The following is a 13,353-nucleotide window of genomic DNA, read 5'->3' as shown; positions in this document are numbered from 1 at the left end:
AGTCTTCACTCGTAATCGGCTGAGAACTGCCGACTGAGACTGTCGGCACATACGTTCAACACCCTGGCCAGATGATTTGGCATCAAACAAATCCAATGGTCCTGAGCCCAGGACCAGAGCTGCAATGTCTCTCTGCAGAGATGGTACAACCCTACACCTCCCTTCTTGTTGACATATCACATCGCAGCAGTGTTGTCCATAAGGACTTGAAGGGAAGGGGGAAAAGCCTTGAGCACCAAATGTATCGCCCCAAATTCCAGAAGATTGATATGAAGCAATCTCTCCTCTGGGGACCAAAACCCCTTGATCTCCAGATCCCCCAGATGAGCACCCCACCCTGGGGTAGAGGCATCCGATATCACTGTGGCCACCGATGGAGGAAGGTGGAAGGGCTTTCCTTGAGACAGATTGCCCTCCACGCTCCACCAAGAGAGATCCGCTGCAGCTTCTCGGGATATCCTGATTAACTCCCGGAGATCTCCATTGTGCTGACACCAGTGCCTGCGGAGGCACCACTGAAGAGCCCTCATGTGCCAGCATTCATGGCAGACCAACAGAATGCAGGAAGCGAACAGACCGAGCAGGTGAAGGACATTCAGAACCGGAACAACAGCTCCAATGTAAAACAAGGTAATCATTTCCTGAATGCCGAGAATCCTTTGCGGAGGTGGGAAAGCTCGACACACAGTGGTGTCCAGTACTGCCCCTATAACCAGGTTGTGCTGTGACGGCACTAGGTGAGACTTGGGTACATTTATCGAAAAACCCAATTTGTGCAACAGCTGTGTTGTTACCTGCAGATGATGATGCACCATCTTTGGAGACCATTGAGTGGCGTCCCCACCCATGTAGGAGAGGATGAATGCTATCTTGGAAGCATTGTCCGGAAATGCAGTTGCTCTAGTCATAAAGTGCAGGTGGCACTGGTGAATAAAGACACTGTATTTGGTGCTATCACCATAAAAGCATTCGGTTGGAGCTAGTTGTACGGGGTGGGGAGCTATAACCTGTATGGCATTGTCATGTTGTGTGGTGAAGGAGGTCCCCCCATACGTGAACAAAAGAGGTTGTAGCAGACCCTCCTGCCTAACTCTAGCAGAAGGAGAAGGACCCCAGGGACCCGTAACCCCAACAGCTACCTGACCCTGTAAGGCCGTCATGTCTTGGCGCATGCTGAGGTTTTCTGCCTGTATGTTTGCAAGCATAGCTGCTATGTCTTGCAACGTGATTCCGGGATCGCTCATCGCGAGATAGTTAACCTGGGCTTCGGATTTTGTCACGGTGCCTCACAAGATTACCTGTTTCTTGTGCAGAGATCTCGCAGAGTGGACATGAGCTATCACCCTCATGCACACCTTACACCACTTTAGAATTGACACAAGTTAGGATGAAGATGGTAATGGGGAAGGTAACTAAAAATGGCAGGATGATGTCAGGAAGGTAGTAAAGGACGTCCCTCTGTTCGGATGAACCGTGGACACCAGCTGGACAGGGAGATAAGGGAATACCTGTTACTGATTTGCACAGACAAACCTTCAACCAATCATTAACATACACTCATGCGGAAGTCAGAGGTTACCTCAGTCTTTGACATCATGGATCAATAGCGATCTTGAGGCGTGCCACAGGGACTAGCGCTTCTGCGCGGTGTACAGAAAACCAAACAGCGCTCCTGCGCAATGTACCAATGTTCAAGCAGCGCTCCTGCGCATTGTACATAAAACCAAACAGCCCTCCTGGGCAATGCACCAAAAAAGCAAACAGCGCTCCTGCGCAATGTACCAATGTTTAAATAACGTTCCTGCACTATGTACAAAAACCCAAATAAAAATCAGCACTTCTGCGCGGTGTGGCAAAAAATAAGGAAGAGAGTTGTTGTTTGTTAAGGTGGCGAACTGGTGGGTATGGAATACGATATTTGCTAATTTGCACACTCTGACTGCACTGAAACCTTTGAATTATTGTGGCACTGTTACTTTTTAAACGCTGCTCCTGCTTTTTAATCATTGTGGCATTGTTACCTTTTAAAAGCTGCTCTTGCTTTTAACTAATTTGTAAAGTCACAATGAGTCTACCCTCACCTCTTTGACGCCCGCTGTCCTGTCCGCCGGCTCCCTGTTCCACCACGGGTTCTCCCACTTGACTTGGAGGGAGCGAAGGCGGGACAGGGCTTGAGTCATGGGTCAGAGGTCGGGGGCGGGAACTACCCGGTTGAAGCTCTACTTAGTCGCAGGCTTCACAGGCACTCGCTGGATTTGTTGTTTGTTAGGGTGGCGAACTGGCGGGTATGAAATACGATATTTGCTAATTTGCACACTCTGACTGCACTGAAACCTTTTAATTATTGTGGCACTGTTACTTTTTAAACGCTGCTCCTGCTTCTTAATCATTGTGGCATTGTTACCTTTTAAAAGCTGCTCTTGCTTTTAACTAATTTGTAAAGTCACGATGAGTCTACCCTCACCTCTTTGACGCCCGCTGTCCTGTCCGCCGGCTCCCTGTTCCACCACGGATTCTCCCGCTTGACGTGGAGGGAGCGAAGGCGGGACAGGGCTTGAGTCACGGGTCAGAGGTCGGGGGGCGGGAACTACCCAGTTGAAGCCCTACTTATACAGGCATGTGTTCGTCGCGCAGCGGACGAGCGCAGCGGGCGCGATGGCGGCGCGCCAAAGGCAAGCCCGTCTGTGCCCGTCCACGCCCAGCCGGGGCCAGGGGCCACCCCCCCTGCTCGAATTCCTACAGTTTATAGTTACTCCTGTGATGACCTACATAGACTCAGATCTAAATGCCATGTTAACTCTGAGACACTACTACTAGATAATCTCGCAGCTTGTTGCCCGAATTGTAAGTTCTCCGCCTCCCATATGCAGCTAGGCATAACAGGGGAGAACGGGAAAACCTTGAGCTTGATCTCCGATTTGAACACAGCTCATGACAAACAGTTTAATTTCCTCAGTACGAACTGCAAATCACTGCCTAAGCATAAAGAGGATATTTTTAATCTTTTAACCGATGTACAGCCGGATGCACTCTTTTTAACGTTTTTAACGGAGACATGGTTAAATGCTAGCTCAGGGCCAGATATTGCCTCGGCCCTCCCCCCAAATTATGCTATAGTAAGAAAAGATAGAGTGAATCAATGTGGGGGTGGTATAGGAATAGTTTAAAAAAAAATATATCAATGCAAATGGGTAAATCTTGATTTGGCCAACTGTGAAGCTGGGCTCTTTAAACTTACCCCAACTCCCCAAATTACATTCACTGGTATTCTGATTTATCGACCACCTGAGGTGGCTGGTGGTTGAGCAGCTGCTTTGTCTGAGTTGATTGCTCCATTTTTAATGGAAGCTTCTATGTTCTCCATTCTTGGGGATCTTAATTTGCACCTGGAGGATCGTAGCTGCCCTATGATCCTTAATTTTCTCTCGGACCTAGAAGCACTTAATGTTCAATTGGGGAACAATGGTCCGACGCATTCAGGGGCCACCTACTAGACCCGATTTTTACAAACTTCGATTGCATAGTCTGCAAACCTGCTTCCCCTATTCTATGGTCTGACCACTTTCTCACCCACTTTAAAATTTGGGCTCCCAGCACCAAAAATTTGGTCAGATCGGAAGTTTGGTTTAGAAACTGGCAAAAACTTAGTATAAGTGACCTCAATACACAGTTAATACATTCTAGCCCTGACATTGTTCCTACTGAACTTAGAATTAGTGATTACAAAATTATTAATGCTTAGTTAGCTACTGCTGTACAGACCATAGCCCCGCTTACACTAAGTAAATATACATCCTGCAATCCCCCTGCCCCATGGTTCACCGAAAAATTAAGTGATGAAAAAAGTAATTGCAAAAAATTAGAGAGGCTGTGGAGAAGAGACTATAACCCAGCGAATAAGGAAACTTATAAACAAGCGCTCAATGCCTACCATTTGTCCTGCAAAATAGCCAAGGGCAATTATACTAAACACACCATTTTAGCCACACAGAGCAATTCTGGCACCCTTTTTAAAGTTTTAAAAAATCTGGCAGGAGCCGCTCATCAACCAGAACCACCGATTTTATCCACTACGCAATGTAACCACATAGCCAACTTTCCCTAGTGAGAAAGTTGGTAGGGTAATCTCCTGGGAGAATGTATTAACAAGCTGGCAATCCATGGACAAGTCGACCTTTGTAGAAATACTTAACAGCATCAGGTCAGGCTCACCTCAAGACCCAATCCCTGCGTCCATCTTAAAGCAGTTGGATTTTTCCATTCTGGGCGCAATAGATCTTTATTAAATGCTTCGATAGAGGAAGCTGCGATACCCGATGACTGGAAGCATGCAATGGTAGTCCCTCTGCTGAAATAGGCAGATGGTGACCCGGAGATCTTTTCTAATTTCCGACCAATATCACTACTACCTAGTTGCTCGAAAATTTTGGAAAAGCATGTAAATAATCAGTTATCTGACTTTGTCAATGATAGCAATCTGTTGCATTACTCACAGTCAGGGTTTAGAAAGGGACACTCCACGGAGTCAACCCTATTAGTTTCACTGAAGCCATCCGAAAGGAATTAGATGGAGGGGGCACGGCGGCACTCATTCTTTTAGATTTGAGTGCCGCCTTTGACACCATCTCCCACAATACCTTGATTCAGACATTGGAGGACATAGGAATCAAAGGGAAAGCCTTGAAATGGCTGGAACAATTTCTTTTACACTGGACCTTTCAGGTCTTTTCCAAAAACAACTCCTCTGACATTCTGAATTCTCTGTATGGGGCACCTCAGGGCTCTATTTTGAGCCCACTTTTATTTAATATTTATGTTACCCCACTAGCCAAAATTGCGGAAGAAATGGGTCTTACTATTTATTCCTATGCGGACGATACGCAAGTAGTGTTCTCCCTAGCATCGACAGATAAATCTGATATTTCCCCTCTCCGCTCTGGACTCCTGAGAATGGCCGATTGGCTTTATTTGAATAAATTAAAATTGAACGGGGAAAAAACAGAACTACTTATCTTTGGTGATCACAAGGATCTCTGGGGCCCCGCTCATTGGCCGGTTGAAATGGGCCCGAACCCGGTTGCGGTACAATCTGGTCGCAACCTGGGAATATTAATTGATGATAAACTGTCAATGCGTGCACATACCGCGAAAACAGCCTCAACCTGCTTTGCAATCCTTAAATGGCTAAGGAAAATACTTTGGCAACTTCCTGAAGGGGCACAGAGGACAGTAATACAGGCCTTAATAGGGTCTTGATTGGATTATGGAAATGTCCTTTTCCTAGGATCTAACAAAGACACTATTAACCGTCTGCAGATTGTACAGAACGCCGCAGCTAGGTTGCTTCTCCATCTTCCAGGGCGCACAAGCATGTCAGAACATCTGAAGAAATTACATTGGCTGAAATCGCCAACAGAGTGAAATTTAAAGCACTCTGCTACATGTTTAGGATCAATGTGAATGAGGCACCTTCCTACCTATGCAGATTGGCCCAGAAATACACGCCCTCACGCGCTCTTCGGTCCATGACACAAGCCAAATTTGTTGTCCCCAGATTTAAGCGAGCACGTCTGGGTGGACGCTCGTTTACTTATTTGGCCCCAGTCCTATAGAACTCTCTTCCACTTAAACTGCGCTTGGAATCAAACTACCTCCAATTTCGGAGGGGACTCAAAGCTTGGCTTTTTAATCAGTAGCATTTACAATATTTCAATTTTTTAGTTCAGGCAAACAGATCCAAGGCGCCGGGAAACCCTCAGGGTAGCTGTTGCGCCATAGAAATGCAATAAATAAATAAATAAATAAATAAATAAATAAATAAATGTGTTCTAGTGCTCCAGGGTAAAGAAGCAGCACAAGGGCACTAGCACTGAGGTAAGATCAATAAGCGCTCCAACACTTCATCGTAAAGGTCATGGGCACACAAACAAGCGCTCTAGAATGGCAAAGCAAAAGCGCACTCCAGTGCTTCAAGGCAAGACAAACTAGCACAGTAGTGTGGAAAAGGCAAGGTCATGGGCACATCAACTAGCGCAGTTAGTTAATGAGCTAACAAGTGCTCCGGCGTGGCAAGGGTTACCTGAAGGACGGTCAGGAACACTGCAGGCATCCAGCAAGGAAACTGGCGAAATCCGAAGTGCTGAAACGGGGAAACCGCTACTGTTGGCTCAGTCAGTGCATCATTAAAGAGTAAAAGTGGTTCAACCACTGACGACGGAGAATAAAGCACTTCTGTGAGAAGATTAGGCTTATACTCAGCCATAGGGATCTGCAAATCCAAAAGTTATGCTGCCTTCCTAATAACAGAATGATACGGTGCAACCTCTTTCGAGGGAGAAGCCTTCTGAGAAGCAAAATCCCACTCTGGAGAAGTATCTAGTTCACTTGTCTCACACAAGTCCTCAAACACATCTTCTGTGTCATACACTTTTCCTTCCTCCCTCTCTTCAGCCTGGTACTGATCCTCCTCCAATAATCTCTGAGCTTCTCTCCTCATGTGCATCTTCGGTTGCTGCTTCAGTGGCGCCACACGTGGCGTCGAAAGCTCCGGGAGCTGCGCCGAAGGAGGATCCACTGTAGTAACCGGCTCCAATCGAATCCGAGAAGCTTCACGGGATGGAGCCGGGGACTGCCCATACGGCGTTGATGTCCTCGGAGCCAGAAAATGCCAGGACGGCGTCGACATCATGAAAGGCCCAAAGGAGGCCTGTGGATACTGGTGAGGCACACCCAAATTAAATGCCAAAGGACCCATGGGACCCGAAGGTGCACCAGAGGGGTATGAGGCCCAGGTGAACACACCATACATTGCATTCAGAAAATGTGATGGATCCGACCCCGGCACCGGAAACTGTGGATATTGAGCTGGCTCGAGAACCAAATGAGGCACTTTTTGAGTCGGAGCTGCCAGAGCCAGAGGAGGAGCTGCAGGAGCGGAAGGAACCTCAGCATCAGTAGGTGACTGCTCCGGAGTCCCCTTGTGAGATGGAGAATGGACTGGAGTCACCTGAGGAGAGACTGAAGGAGAAGGAGAGACAAAGTCGTTTTCTCGACGTCGAGGAGCAGGAGAAGGCGACCAAGACACCACAATCTTCGACGACCGGCACCAAGAAGCATGTCTCATCTTCTTCCTATGCTTTCTCTTGGAGTCATGCAACTTCTATGACTTGGACTTCAACCCTTTCTTTTCTTGCCTTGTTTCTTTTCTTGCCTTGGCCATATACAGCTTGGCCTCCCATTCCTTTAGAGCCTTCGGATTCATCGTCCTACACGAAGAACAGCCCTCGACGTCGTGGTCAGACGATTAACACCAAAGACATTCTTCATGCGGGTCAGTGACCGACATATGACCCCGCATTCTTTACAGGGCCTAATGCAGACATGCCAACACAGAGAAAGATACAATCGAAATATCAAAGTATCCAGTGGAAAGTATTGAGAGTCCCAGAAAAAAATGTTAGCGTCATAAGCACAGAAAAAAGGGAACTGACGTCATCAAGCCGACGTGGTACTACTCGTATGGCTCCAGTGATGTCCTGCGGAGCCGCGTGCGGAGCCATGGCATTGTGACGACCTCATTGGCGTGGAGAGCTAGGAAAAAGTTATGCGGAATGCTGGTGCAGGGGATATTCATAAGGTGAGGAATCCACAGGCAGATGTATCCATCAGAACAAATGAACCTGAAAACTTATAACCCAACTGTCTTGCCAATGTGTGCAAAATCACTACAAGCCATCAACACAGCCCAGTCTTTCAGAAAGTGAATGAGGACATGGATCTTCTTCTACCTGATGCTGCTGTCCACAAAGCTGATTTAACCGAATTTATTATATTGCTTATTGGGTGTGGACTGAAGGATGAAAAAAAGCCAGTTCCTCCGTGGGCTAGAGTTCATGCTCTGATCTCCCAGAATACCTTCCCATGGAAGAAGGAGGGATTTTTTACCAGTAATACCATCTCCAATTACAAACTACACAGCTCTAAAAGATCTCCAAAATGTGCATCCTCACCTTGAAGACCAGCCTATACTTTACATTTTCTGTGATGAAGGTGAAGGGGTTTTCCATATTGTAGCTGACATTTTTATGAACAATCAAGTAGAATTTGATGATATTATCCAATGATGGGTGTTTTCCACTTGACAAAATTTGTGTTGCATTGTGCAAGAAGTTATTTCAGTGGATGTGGCATGGACGATGTACTTATTGCAGCTGAAATCTTTGGAAGCAAAACTGTACGGTCAGTATTAAGTTGATCTCAATATGTTTGTTTGATACAATGTATAATCATCATATCTGAGGCTATAAAAACATTGCGATGGAATGCTTTCCGGAACAAGGATGGCAAATTAGGTTTTGCACATCTTATCCTAGAAGTGAACAAGGTACATGGTGCAGTTCATTCAAAGAGAAATAATGCAAGCCAGTCAATATTTTATATACACTCAGTTCAAAATCGGAAAAACTGAAAACCAGTTCATAGAGTTTTTCAAAGAATGTGAAATACAATCAGAACTTTGTAAGTACTCGGGAAATGTTTTACACACAATAGCTCTGGTAAAAAACTTGGTACGTGCTGATTGGGAAGGTGATTAGGAGCTACACATGAAGACCGTGGTTCACTGATTACTGTGTTTCACGAATTTGATTACATAAACTAGCTAGATAACAATATAAAGACATGTCCACTAGATGTCCTGGAACATGGATCCAAATTATAATCAGAACTGAAGCAGGAGAGATTTTTACTAAAAGAGAAAAAATTATTTGACACACTCACTTATGCTAAACTCCCATACTTTAATTGCCATAGTAAGAGTTTCGCCCAACCAGTCACTACAAAACAGGTTACAGAAAAACCTTTTGCAAGCACATAGAAAGAAGGATGTAGCAAAAGAATGGGGTGAATTTATCGAGGACATTCTGTCGCATGATCTTCTTCCAACAAATGCATTATTTGATAGAGATGCTACAATCAAACCAGTGAAGGACAAATCGTACAAGAACGCGAAAAATATCTTAGACTTTCAATTCAAAAAGGTGAACTCTTTGAAAACTGCTACAGTTGTGGACTATATAGCCCAATTGCAAATGGTCAAGATTTCATCCATGGAAGACATCTTCAGATATCAAAGTCAGTGTGAATCTTGCAGGAACGGCACATTGTCTTTGACAGTTATCTTGAACTATCTGTCAAAGAATGTGAGAGAATTAGATGAATGTCTACAAGTGGAACAGATTACCTTATCTGCATCAAAAGTGCAACACCTATACCCATGCAACTTGATAAATTCTGGTCATCAACATCGAACAAGATGAACTTGGAGATGTTAACTCACCAAAACATTGCTGATGCTTTAGTGAACACTGAATTTCCAATTATTGCAAGTAGAATGACTGTCAATGAGGATTTGGGACCGGCAGGTATTGGCCTTATTGTACAAGAATTTAACACCCAACTGGAGGAAGTTGACCTTTGTGTTGTGCCACATGTTGAATTGTGCTATTCAAAATGGTTTCAAATTGAGTCATTGTACTGTCAATTGACACAGATTTTATCATTGTGCTACTTAGAATTGTTGTCATGTTCTTAAGTCAAGGATTGTCAGAGTTATGGATAAGTTATGGAACAGGCAAGAAAAACACTTAATTATCTGTACAGGAAAGTTGACTCAGAGATGCCCAGTGTTGTTATCAAGGCACATATGCTCATGAAAGATGACACTATGAGCAAAATTGGAACAAAGCTTGTAGCTTTACCTGCTGAACCTGTGAAGTTTCTAAAATGATCACCAAAATATTCTGTGCATGGACCCATTAAAAAAGTGTTCTACTTGATCAGAAGAAGTATAAATGTTTTGTATCATGCATCTATAGGGAAAGATCTGTGTGAATTTTGTTGGGAAGATATTGAAGGAGTGCTTAAACCTGCAAAATTTCGAAACGCTCTATCCACAGAACTTACATGTACATGTACTTGCAAAACCTGTGCTACAAAAAGATGTCAGTCGATATGCTCTTCTTAAATGCTCAGACGTGAGTCCCTTTCTCACTTTGCCACTGGATTCAAGCAAGCCGGGCTGAAGATGGCTGGATTGCCAGAAACCGGTCCTCGGAAGCTTGTTTCCGGTCCAGGGAAGACAAGGCTTGGCAGTTTGGGCTGGACTGTTCCCATGAGGCACAGGGTCAGACTGATTTGCATATAGCCATGTCTGAACTGGGGGGGGCAGAGTGAGCTAAAGAACGATGATGGATTAAACCCAGATCCTTTGACTGGGTGTGAGTGTCTGATTGATTCAGATGCTCCGTCCATCACCACCCCCTTTTGTACCACTTTTGGCCGCCATAAGTGTGGCAGGGTATGCTCAGACGTGAGTCCCTTGCTCACTTTGCCACTGGATTCAAGCAAGCCGGGCTGAAGACGGCTGGAATGCCAGAAACGGGTCCTCGGAAGCTTGTTTCCGGTCCAGAGAAGACATTGCTTGGCAGTTCGGGCTGGATTGTTCCCATGAGGCACAGGGTCAGACTGATTTGCATATAGCCATGTCTGAACTGGGGTGGCAGAGTGAGCTAAAGAACGGTGATGGATTAAATCCAGATCCTTTGACTGGGTGTGAGTGTTTGATTGATTCAGATGCTCCGTCCATCACCACCCCCTTTTCTACCGCTTTTGTCCGCCATAAGTTTGGCAGGGTATGCTCAGACGTGAGTCCCTTGCTCACTTTGCCACTGGATTCAAGCAAGCCGGGCTGAAGACGGCTGGAATGCCAGAAACCGGTCCTCGGAAGCTTGTTTCCGGTCCAGGAAAGACATGTCTTGGCAGTTCGGGCTGGATTGTTCCCATGAGGCACAGGGTCAGACTGATTTGCATATAGCCATGTCTGAACTGGGGTGGCAGAGTGAGCTAAAGAACGGTGATGGATTAAACCCAGATCCTTTGACTGGGTGTGAGTGTTTGATTGATTCAGATGCTCCATCCATCACCACCCCCTTTTGTACCGCTTCTTAAATGTTCAGCATTCTGCAAATGTACCAAGAGCAATTGCCGAAACAAATAAATACAGTGAACTATGCAAATGTGTCTAAAGCATGAGTGATAAACATTCTTTTTTTTCATGTTCAAAGCATAAACATTCTTTGGTGTATAAGTAAAAGGATAAAAAAATCATTATTATTTGTTTCATTTCTATATATGTCTCTTCTTCCTCTATTATAGCCACGATTTTAGAAAATGATGGAATAGTTTCTCTGAGGAGTTACTTGCTGTCTCTGTAGAACTACTTGACTCCCAAATTAGGTATATAGGTCTCATTGTTCCTGAAATATTACATCATCACGGCAACACAACCACTGTTCTCAAAAATGTAGTCCAGAATAATTTGGCCCGGATCAGTAATGTCTACCCAAGTAAAATTACATCTCCAATGAGCGAAAAACACACAAAAAATTAAAATCTCTGGATCAAAGTTTTTTTTTCAGAGCTGGGATTAATATACCCAGTGCTAATGTCCTGGGACCATTATAGAGTGAACATAAATTGAATGCATTCTAAAGAAATCATTCAGAGAAACAAAAGGACACATGGATGCATATATTTTAGAAATGCTTTTGCCGAATTATTTAATTTTATCAAACAGTGGATACTGTTGTGGTGTAGTAAATGAACAAATATGCTTCTTACAGTCCTGCATAATAACATGGTTCCCTTCACAGTTATGTAGCTCTCCATTTTAAAAAGGTTGCCTTTACATGTCTGTTTTCTAGAAATTCTTTGTAGCTATTAATACACCACCGATTACATTTCACAGCCTCTTTTCAACACTGGTGAATTCAGTAATGCTATTAAATTAAACATCCTATTGAGTCAGATTATTGACATTTATAACATAATGCATTCTCCTTCCCAACAGTCTTCCTGGTATAGTTTGCTAATTTGAGTTACAGTTTAGAAGTAGTGATTTAACGAGTCCTTTAATAACATTTGTGTATTATTGATCTATGTAAAGATTCTATTAAAACATGCTCACATTATTTAAGCTGTGTTGGCTGTTAAATTATGTATAGGGCAAAGTGTTCCATTATAATCTGAGTATAAAGCAAAATTGACTGAAAGTCAAGACAAGTTATATAAAACAGCCTGGAAGCAGGAGCCGCCTGTACAGATATGAGCGGTAGGGCGGGGCTGGGAGGAGTCAACAGATGATGGAATAAGGAAAATAAAATAAAAACATTAATTAAACTACTTACCTTGTGCACGCCACACCACCGAGTCACCATTCAAACAGTTCAACTGGGCTCCTCCAAGAAAGTGGACCTCTTGCTATTTTTGTGTCCCTAAAGCTTAACAGGAGGTCGGCTGACTGACCTTGGAGTCCACTTCTCTGTCCAGGGTATAGGTGGGAGCAGGTATAGTCATCACGGTTCTTCTCACAGATCTCAACAGCAGGTGCAGTCCTTCTGTCATCCACAGGCCCAGTAATATACTGAAGGGGATGCCCTGGGGTGCCACATCTATTCCTAGCACTAGTCTGTGGGTGGGGGTGACTCCAGGTGTCTCCCTAACCAATAGAAAAAGAATCCTGGGGTTAAGCCTGCCCACTTTTGCAGCATGTCCTGTGTGGCCTATTACAAACAATCCCACATTGCCACTCTCTACTGAAAACCAAGATGGCAGAGCCTTTCCTTCCCTGTGCAGATCTCCTGTACTCGCCCAAGAGGTGTGGCCAGTGAACTGAGCAACCCCTCCTCTGTGGTCACTCAAAATCGGTTCTGGAGGCAGCTCCACTCTCTAGGGCCTGGTGCCTGATTGACTAGGGGGAAATAGGAAGGGGGCAGGCATAGGTATTAGCTACATCTTCTCTGACAGGGTAAGCCTCCTTGAAATTAGTTAGGTTTATGGGCATTGCCCAAATGGCGATTTTTTATCTGAGGAACAGAACACCTCCACAGACCCAAAGCCTTTGTTTCAGCTGTGGGAGCAAGTTCACATCTTATAAAGGAGCTATTCGTCTCCTAGGTCATAGTTGAAAGCTCATGCAAATTGGCTTCTAGAGGTCTTTAAGCAGGTAGAGATGACAAACTCTACCTTTTTGTAGAACATTTAGCACAAATCCAGCTTTATCAATGAACTGGATTTGTAATCATTATTTTTAAAGTCCCAAAATTGTTTTTTTTACTAATTCCAACGCTGAGATAATGATATTAACTTCAATAATGTATCCCATTGCTTTCCTATAGAACAGATATCCCTGCTAAGGTGAAAATAGCTTTTGGGGCCTTGTCAAGATATGCACATGTTACTTTTACATTTCCTACTTTTAAATACCATACACCCTGCCTTATTGGGCATTTAGGA

The sequence above is a fragment of the Lissotriton vulgaris genome, chromosome 4_1 (assembly GCF_964263255.1).
Source record: "Lissotriton vulgaris chromosome 4_1, aLisVul1.2, whole genome shotgun sequence".
NCBI classification, from domain to species: domain Eukaryota; kingdom Metazoa; phylum Chordata; class Amphibia; order Caudata; family Salamandridae; genus Lissotriton; species Lissotriton vulgaris.
The sequence above is the reverse complement of the archived record's forward strand: the minus strand, read 5'-3'. Positions refer to the sequence as shown.